Here is a 14,347-nt window from a genome sequence, read left to right as displayed (position 1 = left end):
TACCAACAGTAATGACTAATACCTTCTACTAGGCTCTTTCCATTTCTAATTGGTGCTCCTACCTTGGAAAAAAATTGGCATTGCTTGTAAAAGCTACTATTCTGCAAACATGGTGCCCAGTAGCAGTGTCCCCTTCTATCCCTCAAAATAACATACAGTCCTGCCCCAGGAACAGGAAGGCAGATACAGAAGTGGGAGCTGAATTCAGCAAAATATGGGGGTTATCTCTAAGAAAAGAACACAAACTTGTGAATGTTCCAGGTTTGTCTGAAGTTTATATTTACTTATTTATTTATTTTTGGTACCAGGGATTGAATCCACGGGCACTTACTGCTAATCATATCCAGAGTTCTTTTTAAAAATTTATTATTTTGAGACAGGGCCTCATTAAATTGCTGAGGCTATTCTTAAATTTATGATCCTCCTGCTTCAGCCTCCTGAGTCTCTGGGATTATAGGTGTATGCTACCACGCAAGGCTTCATATTTATTTAGAATGATTAAAAGTTAGATAAAAAGGTTGAGGGTTTAGCTTAGTGGTGGGTTCCTTGCTACCATGTGAGGGGCCCTGAGTAAGAAAAGAAAGGACTAAAACCATAAAATTTCAATAACCATGGATTTTAATAACCATGAAAGTTGATAAGCCAACTACCATGTATGGAAACAAAATATAATTTTGTTAATAATTTTAGAAGAAAATTAACATACCTTTTGGTATTTTATTTTTTTTATTCTTATTTTTTTTAATATTTATTTATTTATTTATTTTTAGTTATTGGCGGACACAACATCTTTGTTTGTATGTGGTGCTGAGGATCGAACCCGGGCCGCACACATGCCAGGCGAGCGCGCTACTGCTTGAGCCACATCCCCAGCCCCCTTTTGGTATTTTAGCTAAATAAAAATATCAAGGGCCATTACATGCAAATCAATGCTGACATATTTAAACATTACAAATTTCTACCCCGAATATAAAATTAATGAATAAATAACCAGGCAGTATCAAAATTATTAATTTCAATATCTTTTCAATATAAAAAACTCTTTAGATGTAAAAGTTTGTTTTAAAATATTTATTTTTTTAGTAAAATAAATAAATAATAAATAAAATAATGTTATTTTATTTATTTATTTATTTTCATGTGGTGCTGAGGATTGAACCCAGGGCCTTGCACATGTGAGGCAAGTGCTCCATCTCTGAGCCACAACCCCAGTCCCATAGATGTAAAAGTTTTGTAAGTATGTGTAACCATAAACTTTAATTAATATGGTAGAAAATCTGGTTTTCTGGTTTTACTTAGACTGTTTACAATAGTGGATTATTCTATTCTGAAATAATTACACAAATACAGACAACACATACTGCTTAATATCTTTTTCTGGATTCATAGTTCATTGGCTTCTTATCAATCAAATATGGATTGGTCAAAAGTTAAGAAAGAGAAACTTAAAAATAAAACATTGACATTCAATAATAAAAAGAAAGGGGGAAAAGAAGGCAAAGTAGCAGGATATAAAACCAACACCCATAAATCAAGTACATTTCTGAACATTAGTGATAAATCCTCTCAAAAAGGAATTGGGAAAGCTACCCCATTTATAATAGCCTCAAAAAAAAAAAAAAACATTTGGGAATCAATGTAACAAAAAAGTGAAATCTAGAGAACACTAAACAAATAAATTAAAGAAGATCTTAGAAGATGAAAGAATCTCCCTTGTTCTTGGATAGGCAAAATTAATATTGTCAAAATGACCATATTACCAAAAGTGTCATACAGATTTCATTCCAATCTAATCAAAATCCCAATGATATTCCTCATAGAAATAGAAAAAGCAATCATGAAATTCATATGGAAAAATAAGAGACTCAAAATAGCCAAAGTAATCCTTAGCAAGAAGAGTGAAGCACAATACCAGACCTAAACTATACTACAGAGCTGTATCAGCACCAAAACAGACATGTAGACCAATGTTACAGAATAGACGACACAGAGACAAACCCACGTAAATACAGTTATCTCATACTAGACAAAGGTGCCAAAAACATAAATTGGAGAAAGGATAGCCTCTTCAACAAAAGGGGATAGGAAAAAATGGAAATCCATATGCAGCAAAATGAAATTAAACTTCTTTCTTTTGCCCTGAATAAAACTCAACTCAAAGTGGATCAAGGAACTAGGAATTAGACTAGAGAGTCTGCACCTAACAGAAGAAAAAGCAAGCCCAAATCTTCATCATGTTGGCTTATGACCTGACTTCCTTAATAAGACTCCTAAAGTGCAAGAAATAAAATTAAGAATCAATAAATGGGATGGATTCAAACTAAAAAGCTTCTTTGCAACAAAGGAAACAATAATGTAAGAGAGCCCCAACAGAATGGGAGAAAATCTTTACCACACACACCATCAGATAGAGCACTCCAGGATATATAAAGAACTCAAAAAACTTAACACCAAAAAAACAAATAACCAAATCAAAAAATGCGCTAAGGAAATGAGCGACACTTCACAGAAGAAGATATACAATAGATCAACAAATATATGAAAAAAAATCTTCAACATCTCTAGCAATTACAGAAATGCAAATCAAAACTACTCTAAGATTTCATCTCACTTCAGTCAGAATGAAGAAGTCAAGCAATAATATGTGCTGGCAAGGATGTGGGGAAAAAGGCATACTGATTCATTGTTGATGAGATTGCGAAATGGTGCAACCACTTTGGAAAACAGAATGGAGATTCCTTAGAAAACTTGGCATTGAACCACTATTTGACCCAGCTATCCCACTCCTCGGTCTATACCCAAAGGACTTAAAATCAGCATACTACAGTGATATAGCCACCTCAATGTTTATAGCAAGCAGCTCAATTCACAGTAGCTAAACTGTGGAACTAACCTAGATGCCCTTCAATAGATGAATGGAAACTGTTGTATATATACACAATGGAATATTACTCAGCCTTAAAGAAGAATGAAATTATGGCATTTACAGGTAAATGGATGAAGTTGGAGAATATCATGCTAAGCAATGTAAGCCAATCCCATAAAACCAAAGGTCAAATGTTTTCTCTGATAAGTGGATGCTGATTCATATTGGGGGGTGGGGACAAGGGAAGAATATAGGAATTTTGAAATTGGCAGAAGAGGAGGAAAGGAGGGGAGGGTGTGTGTGTGTGGGGGGGGAAGGTGGTAGAATGAGATGGACATTATTACCGTATGTGCGGGTATGATTGCACGAATGGTGTAACTCTACATCATGTACAACCAGAGAAATGAAAAGTTGCACACCATTTGTGTAAAAAGTAAAAGTAAATTAAAAAAAAAAAATCCTCGCCGGTCATTGTGGTACACATCTGTAATCCCAGCAGCTGGGGAGGCTGAGGCAGAAGGATGGAGAGTTCAAAGCCATTTTCAGCAAAGGCAAGGCACTTAGCAACTCAGTGAGACCCTGTCTCTAAATAAAATACAAAATAGGACTGGGGATGTGGCTTAGTAGTGGAGTGCCCCTGAGTTCGATCCCTAGTACCCCCCCCAAAAAAAAAAAACCCAATTAGAACAAATCCCCCAAATAAAAAAACAAGAAAATTCCAAAATTTTTAAAATATTAATTGCCTGTCACATTATTAATGCATAATCACCATCATTGCTTCATACAGCAACTTAGAATATTAGAATAATTTATGAGAAAGAGAATGGAAGACAATGGGTCCTCCAATGTGATTGATGTACTTCTTTTTTTTTAAAATTTGTTTTAATTAGTTACATATGACAGTACAATGACCTTGACATATCATACATTTGAATCAGATGGGATATAATTTCTCATTTTTCTGAGTGTACAGGTTGCAGAATCATATTGGTCATGCAGTCACATATATACACACAGTAATAATAATGTCTATTTCATTCTACTATCTTTCCTTGAAAAAAAACTTTATTGAAAGCTTAGAAAACATGGTTCCTGGTGCATGCCTATCATTCCAGCAACTTGGGAGACTAAGGAAGAAAGATTCAAAGTTCAAGGCCAAGCTTGTGCAATTTAACAAGACGCTGTCTCAAAATAAAAAATATAATAAAAGGGCTGAAGATATAATTCAGTGTAGAGTACTCCTTGGTTTAATGGCCAATAACACACACACACACACACACACACACACACACACACACACACACACATAAAGGGAAAATTTGCTTTCAGCCTCACCATTTATTATTGTTAATGTCTCAAAAGTTTTAGATGTTGTCAAATTTGGGAAAATCTCTATTAAGTGTTTTCAATAACGAGCAGCAAGATTCCAAAGATAGCATATAAGTGTTTGAAGTCTTCCTGCTCAGTGCCTGGTCTTTGAATTGACAGGTTCATTAGCCACATTGCTGCCACCAAACCTCCAAAGGCTAAGTGGGTCTAGCCTGAAGAGGGCTTGGGGCAGTCTGGGTATGAGGTGGGGACCTGAGAGGAGAGAGGGACAGCAGTTGGGAAGGCCCTGTTCCTTGGAGAGTAGCCAGACTATGGGAGTGCCTGATGTAGGGTGGGGGCTGGGACATGGGGGAGGATGGACTGGGTGGGTTGCAGGTGTGGAAGGCCTGGAATGCAGAGGTACTGGGACATTGGGAAACTTCCTTGGGGGCCTACAGGATGGGGGTAGGGCTGGGCATGGGAGGGGCCTCAGCTGTGGGGGATTGTAGGGGCAGCTTTAAGGCCTGAGTGTGGGGAAAGAACATGGGAGGGTCTGAAAAGAGGGGTCTATAACTTGGGTATCCTCTAGCCATGTAGGGTAGCTGGGCATAGGAGTCTGATCATAGGTGGAGATCTAAGCAGGAGAGGACTGGCTGTGTGTAAGGGGGTCAGGTTGTGGGGGTGCATGGGATTTAAATAAATTTCAGGAGGGCAGAAAAGGTCTTGTCAAGAACAGTTTTTTTTCCCCCTTTTCCATATAAAGACTGTTTTTAATAGAAAAACCAAAACAACACTTAACTAAACCAAACAGCCAAACAAAAACAACACAAATCTCCATTAAAAAAGACATTTTCTCCATTGAGCAGAGAAAGATAATTACCATATTTTTTTTGTGAGTAATAATAAGGACCTTATTCCACATAAACTGAGTGAACTGGAGTCACATATACCTAATGTAATGTAAATATCAGAGTATGACTGAAAGGAGGATGCAAAGAAAGCATATAAGTAAAATTCAAGACTATATATGTAGTAAAACTATATATGGAAGTACAGAGTAGACACAATTTTAAAGGTAACTGTATTATTCAGACTGGGGTTGTCTCTGCCCCATCCCATACCCTGAAGAATCAAAGTGAGATGATGGGGTTCTTGAGGGAAGCTTCCACTATCTGGTTAACAATGGGGCTCTTCAGCTGCAGTGGGTATAACCTATTCAATTGATTGTACATTAGGATACACAAGAAAATCAGCTAGGGCACTGTTAGCATAATTAAGATTCTTCTAAGGTTGCTGTTCCCCTTGAAGAGGCAAAAGCGTGGCTATTTGGGAAAGACAGGGGAGGTGTTTGATGGAGGTGGTACAACCATTTTCTGAAGAGGGAACAGAGAGATTCTTTAAAGGATCAGAGCCAGATTCAGGGCAGCCTGTGTGTGTGTGTGTGGGGGGGGTGCTGTTCTCCAGGACTGGCAATCATCCATTGTTTGGGCAGTCTGTGTGTGATGAGGATTGAGGGATTATTTGGGGGGATTAGCAGCCATAAAATAGGCAGACTGGATTCTATGGGGAGGGAGGGACCAAGAGGAGAGGTAGGAGCTAACTGTGTGCAGAAGAGGTGAAGAGAATTTTGGAAAGTCACTGTAGCTAAATCTCCTGTCTTAAGTCTTGCACTAAGCTTAATTAGATACCTCCCACCTAAGGGTTTAGAGCCCTTGTGCTGCTTTTACAGATGAGAAACTGAAGTATCTTCCCTAAGGCCAGTCTAACTTCAAAGCCCTGTTCTTCATTCTTTTTAGTGAAATTGATGCTATCAGTATTCCATATATATGGGGTAAAACTGAGGCACAGAGAGGTAATCACTTGCTACTAAGTGGTCAGACCAGAATTAGAATTCAGGCAGTCAGGATCCAGAATCTTGGCCTCAGCAGTGGCAGTGTTTGTGGAAGAAACCGGAATGTGGCCTGAGGCAGGTGCGTTAGGTGGGGGAAGGTATGAGAGTGCAGGGGAAAGTTTCTCAGTGCACATTGCAGGGGAGGGAGTTTGCATCTCTAACTTTCTCTAGTCCGTCCCCATTCACTTTCCAGCATGTTCCAGAGCCTGCTAAGTGCTGATGTGGGGCCCCATGAGGCCACTTCTTTGGGGAGGGAAACTATGCTAGGGATCTATGGTGATCAAACCCAGTGCCTCATATGCTAGGCAAACACTCTACCACTGAGCTTTTATGCCCAGCCCAAATTCTTAACTCCTTATGTTGGCAGGAGTCTAAAACTTCTGGTCTCAAGTGATTCTCCTGCCTCAGCTTCCAAAGGAGCTGGGACTACAACTGTGCGCCATCACTTTGAGTTGGTGTTATTATTATTATTTTTTTTAAAGAGAGAGTGAAAGAGGAGAGAGAGAGAGAGAGAGAGAGAGAGAGAGAATTTTTAATGTTTATTTTTTAGTTCTCCACGGACACAACATCTTTGTTGGTATGTGGTGCTGAGGATCGAACCCGGGCCGCACGCATGCCAGGCGAGCGCGCTACCGCTTGAGCCACATCCCCAGCCCCGAGTTGGTGTTATTAACAAAAACAACAAAAAGAATGTACACACATGTATACATACATTTATATATAGAAAGAATATGAATACTCATATGTGTATATCATTCATTCATATATATTTACTTTTGTCATTGATATATATATATGTCATTCATATGTATATGTCATACACACACACACACACACACACACACACACACACAAAGACAAACATACTTTCCAGAAGAAAGAAAGGTTCTCTTTCAGAGACATAACAGAGATACAGAGACATAACAGCTGAACTTGGGAAGCAGTAAAGCTGAACCCTACCTACCAGAAGAATCCTGGTCCAGCCTGGGTAAGTCCCACAACAAGCCCATTTGTACCAACAAATTCCAGAATGAATCAGGAATTGAAGCTTCCAGGAGTTTCTAGAATTGAGGTGGGAGAGACTAGGGTAGGTAGATTGGCTAGAAGTTCAGAGGAAGAACAGAGTAGAGCTCTTCTGTCTGTCTCTTGAAGTCTGAGTTGTTTCCATCTTTATTCTGCGTCTTTGCATTTCCAAGTGTCTCTCAATGCCTCCCAGTATTTGTCTCGCTGGAATTTCCTTGGTCCAGGCCCAGCTCAATAGCTCCCTCTTCTGGACACAGTACCACCAGACACAAAGTGATAAGTGAGGGCTTTTCATTGACTTGGGGCGCTTTCCTGGGCCTAGCCTCTGAGGGTGTGGAATCTTTTGGCAGTTTTCATTTGTGGGAGATCGGCCAGTTTTACCTCCAATGGCCAAAAGGGGGCGATGAAGGTTTGTCTCAGCATCATTCCTACCCTCCCAGCAGCTCCTCTGGACATTTGCACCCGGAGTAGATTTGGGTGGCTAGAAATTTGTTCAAACCTGAAGCCTGTTCTCTGGCGTGCCGTCTCTCTGTTTGTCCCTCTGTCTAATGGGGATGGAACAAAGGGCCTCGTGTATGTAGTAGGCAAGCGCTCCATCACTCACCTATATCCTCAAGCTCTGAAGTTTTCAAAATCAGGTCTAGCCTACCCAATCTCATTTCATTGTGATGGTTTGTAAAGTTACTGGTGTGCCAGCTGTTCTTTCTTGAGCTCTAGTTTCCTTTACTTGAACTTGGTAGAATAAGCTACCTCAGGGTAGGTAAAAGTGAAAGAAGTAATTTTTGTACAGGTTTTAGGAGAGAGCTTATTATACATTTCATACCATGGCTGTCACTTTCTTGCATTTCCCATTCAATGTCCTCACTGACTATGGGTACTGGGGACCACAGGCTCTCAGTTTTCCTGCGGGCACCTTTAACACTGGACTGAACAGGACCACTTGCAGCTTGAGCCAACTGGAGTTTTTGGTGGAAAAAACATGTTTGTTTAATGTCCAGGTGCCTTGACAGCTAAACTTAACTAACCATTAAATATCTGTATATACATTTATTTAATAACTACATACAGCTTATCTGTCAAGAAATGTGAGGGCTTGGGGTTTAGCTCAGTGATAGAGCACTCCTCTAGCATGTTCCAGGTTCTGGGTTCCATCCAGTACCCAAAACAAAACAAAACAAAAACAAACAAACGGGGGCTGGGGATGTGGCTCAAGCGGTAGCCCGCTCGCCTGGCATGCGTGCGGCCCGGGTTCGATCCTCAGCACCACATACCAACAAAGATGTTGTGTCCGCCGAGAACTAAAAAATAAATATTAAAAATTCTCTCTCTCTCTCTCTCTCTCCTCTCTCACTCCCTCTTTAAAAAAACAAACAAACAAACAAACAAAAAACCCCAACTTTTTAAAAAAGCAAATATGTGGGGCTGGGTTTGTGGCTCAGTGGTCGAGCACTTACCTAGTGTGTGTGAGGCACTGTGTTTGATTCCCAGCACTGTATATAAATAAATTAATTAATTAAAGTTCCATCAACAACTAAAAAAAATTAATTAAAAAAAAGCAAATATGTTTTTTTTTTTTTCCTCTTGAGTTTTGAGGCTGGAGACCAGGCTTTTTGTACCTAAGATGAGCACTCTACCAATTGAGCTCCATCCCCAGGCCTATAGTATTTCTATTTCCTCTCTCTTTCTCTCACTCTTTCTATATATACCCATTTAAACATTTACCTAACCATAATTTTCAATTTGTAGAGATTCATGTGTGTATATCTTTTCTTTAATTATAATTGATTTTAAAAATAAAAAATATATTTATTTTATTTTACTTGGTAAAAGGACTGAATTCAGCAGGGTGCTTAATCATTGAGTCATATCCTCAGACCTATTTATTTATTTAGGTAACAGTAACTGAACCAAGGGTTGTTGAACCATTGAACCATCATTTTTATCCCCAATTTTAAAAAATATTTTTATTTTGAGACAGGGTCTTACAAAGTTGCTTAGGATAAGTTGCTGAGGCTGGCTTTGAAAATTAAGTTCTCCGGCCTCAGCCTCCTGAATCACTGGTATTTCAGGTATGAGTCACCATGCCTGGCTAGAATTGATTTTAGTCCTATTCTACACTTTTAAATTTATTCTTTAATATTTTTATAACTACTATATTTGTCTAACCATGCTATGCATTTTTATACAGATGCTCCTTTACTTATATGGGGTTGCATCCCTGCAAGCCTATCATAAATTGAAAATGTTATAAGTAAAAAAATGTAGCACGTCTAATCCATAAGACTGTAGCTTAGCCTTACCTACCTTAAATGTGCTCAGAACATTTAGGTTACCCTACAGTTCGATTACTGTAGGGCAATCTACTCCAACTGTAGCGTAATCTAACATAAAGTCTATTTTATAATAAAGTGTTGAATATCTCATGTGATCTATTAAATATCTATATCTAAAAACCAATGGCAACACACTGTACTGTAAAGTATTGGTATTCAATCCGGAAAAAGAGCAAAATTCCAAATTCTAAAATTCTAAGTTCACCTTTTTCTTTCTTTCTCCACGCCCTTGCCCTCCACTGCCCTTCTTTCTTTTTGGTGGTACTGGGGATCAAACTCAGGGGCACTTTACCTTCATATATCTTTATTTTGAAATAGGGTCCAGCTCCTCAGTAAAAATTTTTAACATCACTTCCCCCTATTACTCCCTACCTCTTTCACCTCAGCTCTAACTGTTCCCCCAATCTAGTGTCTATTCCAGGAAGCCAGCTGTCCCAGGACAGTTCAAACCCATAGTGTGCTCAGCCTGATTGCCCCTTCCACTCTCCTTTCCATGCTGTTTGGTACCTGGCAGTCTAGTCCTCATGGGATTAGAAACTGGAAGTGTACTCATCCTCAATATCACATATCCCTTGTGGAGCCCAGGAGCTGCACAGAGGGGCAGGGGATGATGGTGCAGGAAGGGATATTCAGAGAAATCTGTGCTTTGTGCACGAGGGGAAACTTCAGGGAAGGAATGGAAGTGGGAGCAGGGACCCATGGCCAAGAACCCCTCAAGGTATAGGCACTTAGTCCTGCAGCTACAGAGAACAGTGGCTCCTGATGGCAGTTAGCAGTCTCTTCCCGAAATTATCCTTGTCCCAAGGTCATGTCCCCTCTCTTGGAAACTTGGCCCTGGCTTGGCAATATAGATGTTTCTTGCCTCCAGGCAGGACATTTTTGACCAACAACCAGGCCAAATTCCAGAGCTCCCTGTGAAGTGAAAGGAGGTACATTCTGACTCAATACTGCTTCTGACCAGTCAGTTCCCCTCACCATCCATAGGTGCTGTTCCTGAGCATAGTCTCCAGTGAACTTCCTGCTGCACATGGCAAGCGTGTTCTATTTCCCAGGGAACCTAATCTAAGGCACTTGGGTCCAGGAAGGCTACAGGAAGCAGACTCTAAAATGGGATTCTGGAGCTGCACCCCCAGCTGGTCCCCACCTCTGAGGGACAAATGCCTTGGCATGCTGTAGTAGGTGAAATTATCAGGACTTTCACAGTTGGTGAGTTGGGATTGGATGTAATATCAAGCTTCTGAAAGATTCTGGGGCAGGACTAATGAATGATAAGGTCTGGAAGTTGGATGGATGCTGTTGAGACTGTTGACTGAGAAAGACAAAGGCAAGCATGACTAGGTGATGAGTTAAGCGTCAAAGCCACTGGACTTTCCAGGCTGCATTTAAAGAGACTTTATTTCTTGTTGTTAGAGAGCTGGAAATGCCGAGAATGTGGCCCAGAGCTTAATAGAGCTGAAAAACAAAATGATGAACTCTCAGGCTGGGTCAGTCTAGATGGGAGGAGGCAGAACATAAAGTCGGATATGACAGAGTTTACTAATGTAAGAACACTCTTATAGACCATCCCGTTCACCCATTGCATTGACACATCACTGCAATCGGTTAATTGGTACAGAAGATAAAGAAGCATGGAAATTATGTTTGAAGACTTTGTAAGGTATAGATACTTCAGAGACAAATTCTATGGGTTCAGGGGGTTCCCACATTTGTGAAGGTTTTTCTTGTTATAATTTTACTGAGTAATATTTGACAAACAATAAGCTGCCTATATATATTTTAGGGGATGTGTCCTGAGATTTGAACCCAGGGCCTTGTGCATGCATGTGCTCTACCACTGAGCTACATTCATAGCCCTGAAACTGACTATATTTATATTGTAAAATTTGGACTGGTTAGTGCTCAGTGATAGAGTGCTTGCCTAGCCAGTGCAAGACACTCCAGCATTTGATGTTATATGATCATCAAATCAAACAAACACAAAAATCAATGTAAAACATAAAGTTTGAAGAGTTTTTTGACAGGTGTATATGACCATGAAATCAGAATAGTCAAGAAAATTAACCCTAAACTTCCTTTCATAGTACTATTTTTTTTTTTTTTTTAAGGTGGTGGTGGTGTTGTGGATTAAACCCAGGGCTTTCTGTATGCCCTCTCCCACTGAGCCACATTCTCAGTCCCTAAAGCCCTAAAGGTTTTTTTGTAATTCATTTCTCCCTTTCCTGCTGACCCACTCCCCAGTGCCAGTACCCAAGCAGCCATTGATCTGCTTTCTGTCTGATTAGTTTACATTTTCTAGACTTTTATATAGATGGAGCCATATAGTCTATACTCCTTTGTCTGGTTTCTTTGCACCAGTATAGTTGTTTTTAGATCCATCTTTGTTGATTTCTCTCCTTATTCTGAAATAGTATTCTATTATTTAAATATGTCATAATTTATCAATTCACCTGTTGATGAACATTCAGATTTTTTTCAGTTTTTAACTATTACAAATAAAACTCATTATGGATGGTGAGGGGTTTCTGGATTGAACCCAGGGTTACTCAAACACTGAGCCACATCTCCAGCCCTTTTTAATATTTTGTTTATATATATATATATATATATATATATATATATATATATATATATATAAAACTTCTCACTAAGATGTTTAGGGTCTTGCTAAATTGCTGAGGCTGACTTTGAACTTGCCATCCTCCTGCCTCACCCCCGAGCTGCTGTGATTATGGACATGTACTATTGTGCCAGACATATAAAATCTCTATAAATATTAAATGTGTAAGTCTTCCTGTGAGGCATATATTTTCATTAAACTTGGGTAAATACCTAAGAGTATACCTGGCTAAATCATACTGTAGGTATAGGTTTAACTTAACAAGAAACTGCCAAACTTTTCCAAATTGGTTGTACCATTTTACATTCCCACCAGCATTGAGGGAAGAATTCAGTTTCTCCACATCCTTACCAATACTTGGTATGATCAGTCTTTTTTTTTTTTCTTTGCTGGGAAACAAACCCAGGGCCTCATGCATACTAAGCAAGTGCTGTGTCACTAAGGTACACCCCCAGCCTCTGGTCAGTCTTTTTGGTAATAGACATCCATAGTGAGTGTGTAAGACTAGAGGATAGAGAGACTTGGAGGAAGTTTTGCCTCTCAGGTCCCTCAGGAAAACCCCAAGCTCTTTATACTATTCATGTCTTTTTGAAGGATCTGTGTCACTATACTCATGATCCTGGAGAAAGGCATGGAGCTCTGGAGGTTTTATTTGTATTTTATTCAAATGCTGAGCATTTATGGTTTTATTCTTGGTGCTATTTTAAGAAACTGTTGCCTGTGATAGAAGAATGACAATAATGAGGAGAAGGTGAGGAAGCCTCTTTAAAAATAAGATGTACTGATGGGTATATCTTGCATGCATGTACTCCATACCTGTGATCCCAGTGGATCAGGAGGCTGAGGCAGGAGGATTGTGAGTTCAAAGCCAGCCTCAGCAACTTAGCAAGGCACTAAGCAACTCAGTGAGACCTTGTCTCTAAATAAAATACAAAATAGGGCTGAGGATGTGGCTCAATGGTTGAGTGCCCCTGAGTTCAATCCCTGGTTAAAAAAAAATGTATTAACTTAAAAAAAATTTTTTTGAAATAATTATAGATCCACAGGAAATTGAAAAAGGATGTATAAGGAAGTTTCATGTAACTTACTCTTCACCCAATGGTAACAACTTTGCTATGAAGCAATATGAAAAACAGGAAACTGAAATTGATATAGTCCAGAATTTATTCAGATTTCATCAGTTAATACATATTTGTGATGTGTTGTGTATATGAATGTGACTAGGTCAATGCAGTTTTACCACATGTAAATGTGTAACCAGCACCACAATCAAGATATGGAGCTGTGGATGTAGCTCAGTGGTACAGCATGTGCTTAGCATGTATGAGGCCCTGGGTCAATTCCTAGTACTGAAAAAAAAAAAGATACTGAACAATTTTGTCATAACAAGAGTACTTCCTTTACTTACATCCATGTCCCTCTCCTTTACCCCTACTCTGGCAACCACTAATTTGACTTTTAGCTCTATTTTGCCATTTCAGAAATGTTATACAAGCTGTGAACAGTCATATTCGCCTGTAATCTCATCACTTGGGAAGCTGAGAAAGGAAGATTGTGAGTTCAAGGCCAGCCTTGGCAATTTAGGGAGGTCCTGTCTCAAAGTAAAAAATAAAAAAGATCTGGGGATACAGCTCAGTGGTAGAGCCCCTGGGGTTCAGTCCCCAGTACAGCCCCCTCCCCAAAAAGTTCATAATGGAATCTTTTTAGATGGGTTTCTTTTTTGTGTGGTGTTGGGATTTGAACCCAGGGCTTCATGCATGCTAGACACTCACTCTACCAGTGAGCCATGATCCTAGCTCCAAGGTTGGCTTTTTTCTTTTTCTTTCTTTTCTTTTTTGAGTGTCAGGGGGATACTGGGGATTAATCCAAAGGGCACTTAACCACTGAGCCATATACTCATTCCTTTTTATTTGTTGAGACAAGGTCTTACTAAGTTGCTTAGGGTTTTACTAAATTGCTGAGACTGGCCCTGCACTTAAGTTCCTCATGTGTCAGACTCCAGAGCCTCTGGGACTATAGGTGTGATCCCATAGTCAATATAGATAGACTATAGATTGACTTTTTTTGCTCAGCATAATTTGCTTGAGATCCTTCTAAGATGTTGAACGTATTAATAATCTGTTCCTTTTTATTGCCAAGAAATATTGCATGGTATCAAATGTGCCAAAATTTGTTTAACCATTCATCCATCAAGGGCATTTGAGTTTCCCCCCAGTTAAGGCAATTATTAATAATGCCTCTATGAATATTTATGGTCAAGGGTTGGAGTGAGCAAAAGTTTTCACATTTTTTGAGACTTTATTTATTTA

This window comes from Urocitellus parryii, chromosome 5 (assembly GCF_045843805.1).
Source record: "Urocitellus parryii isolate mUroPar1 chromosome 5, mUroPar1.hap1, whole genome shotgun sequence".
NCBI classification, from domain to species: Eukaryota; Metazoa; Chordata; class Mammalia; order Rodentia; family Sciuridae; genus Urocitellus; species Urocitellus parryii.
This window is presented reverse-complemented; position numbering follows the sequence as displayed.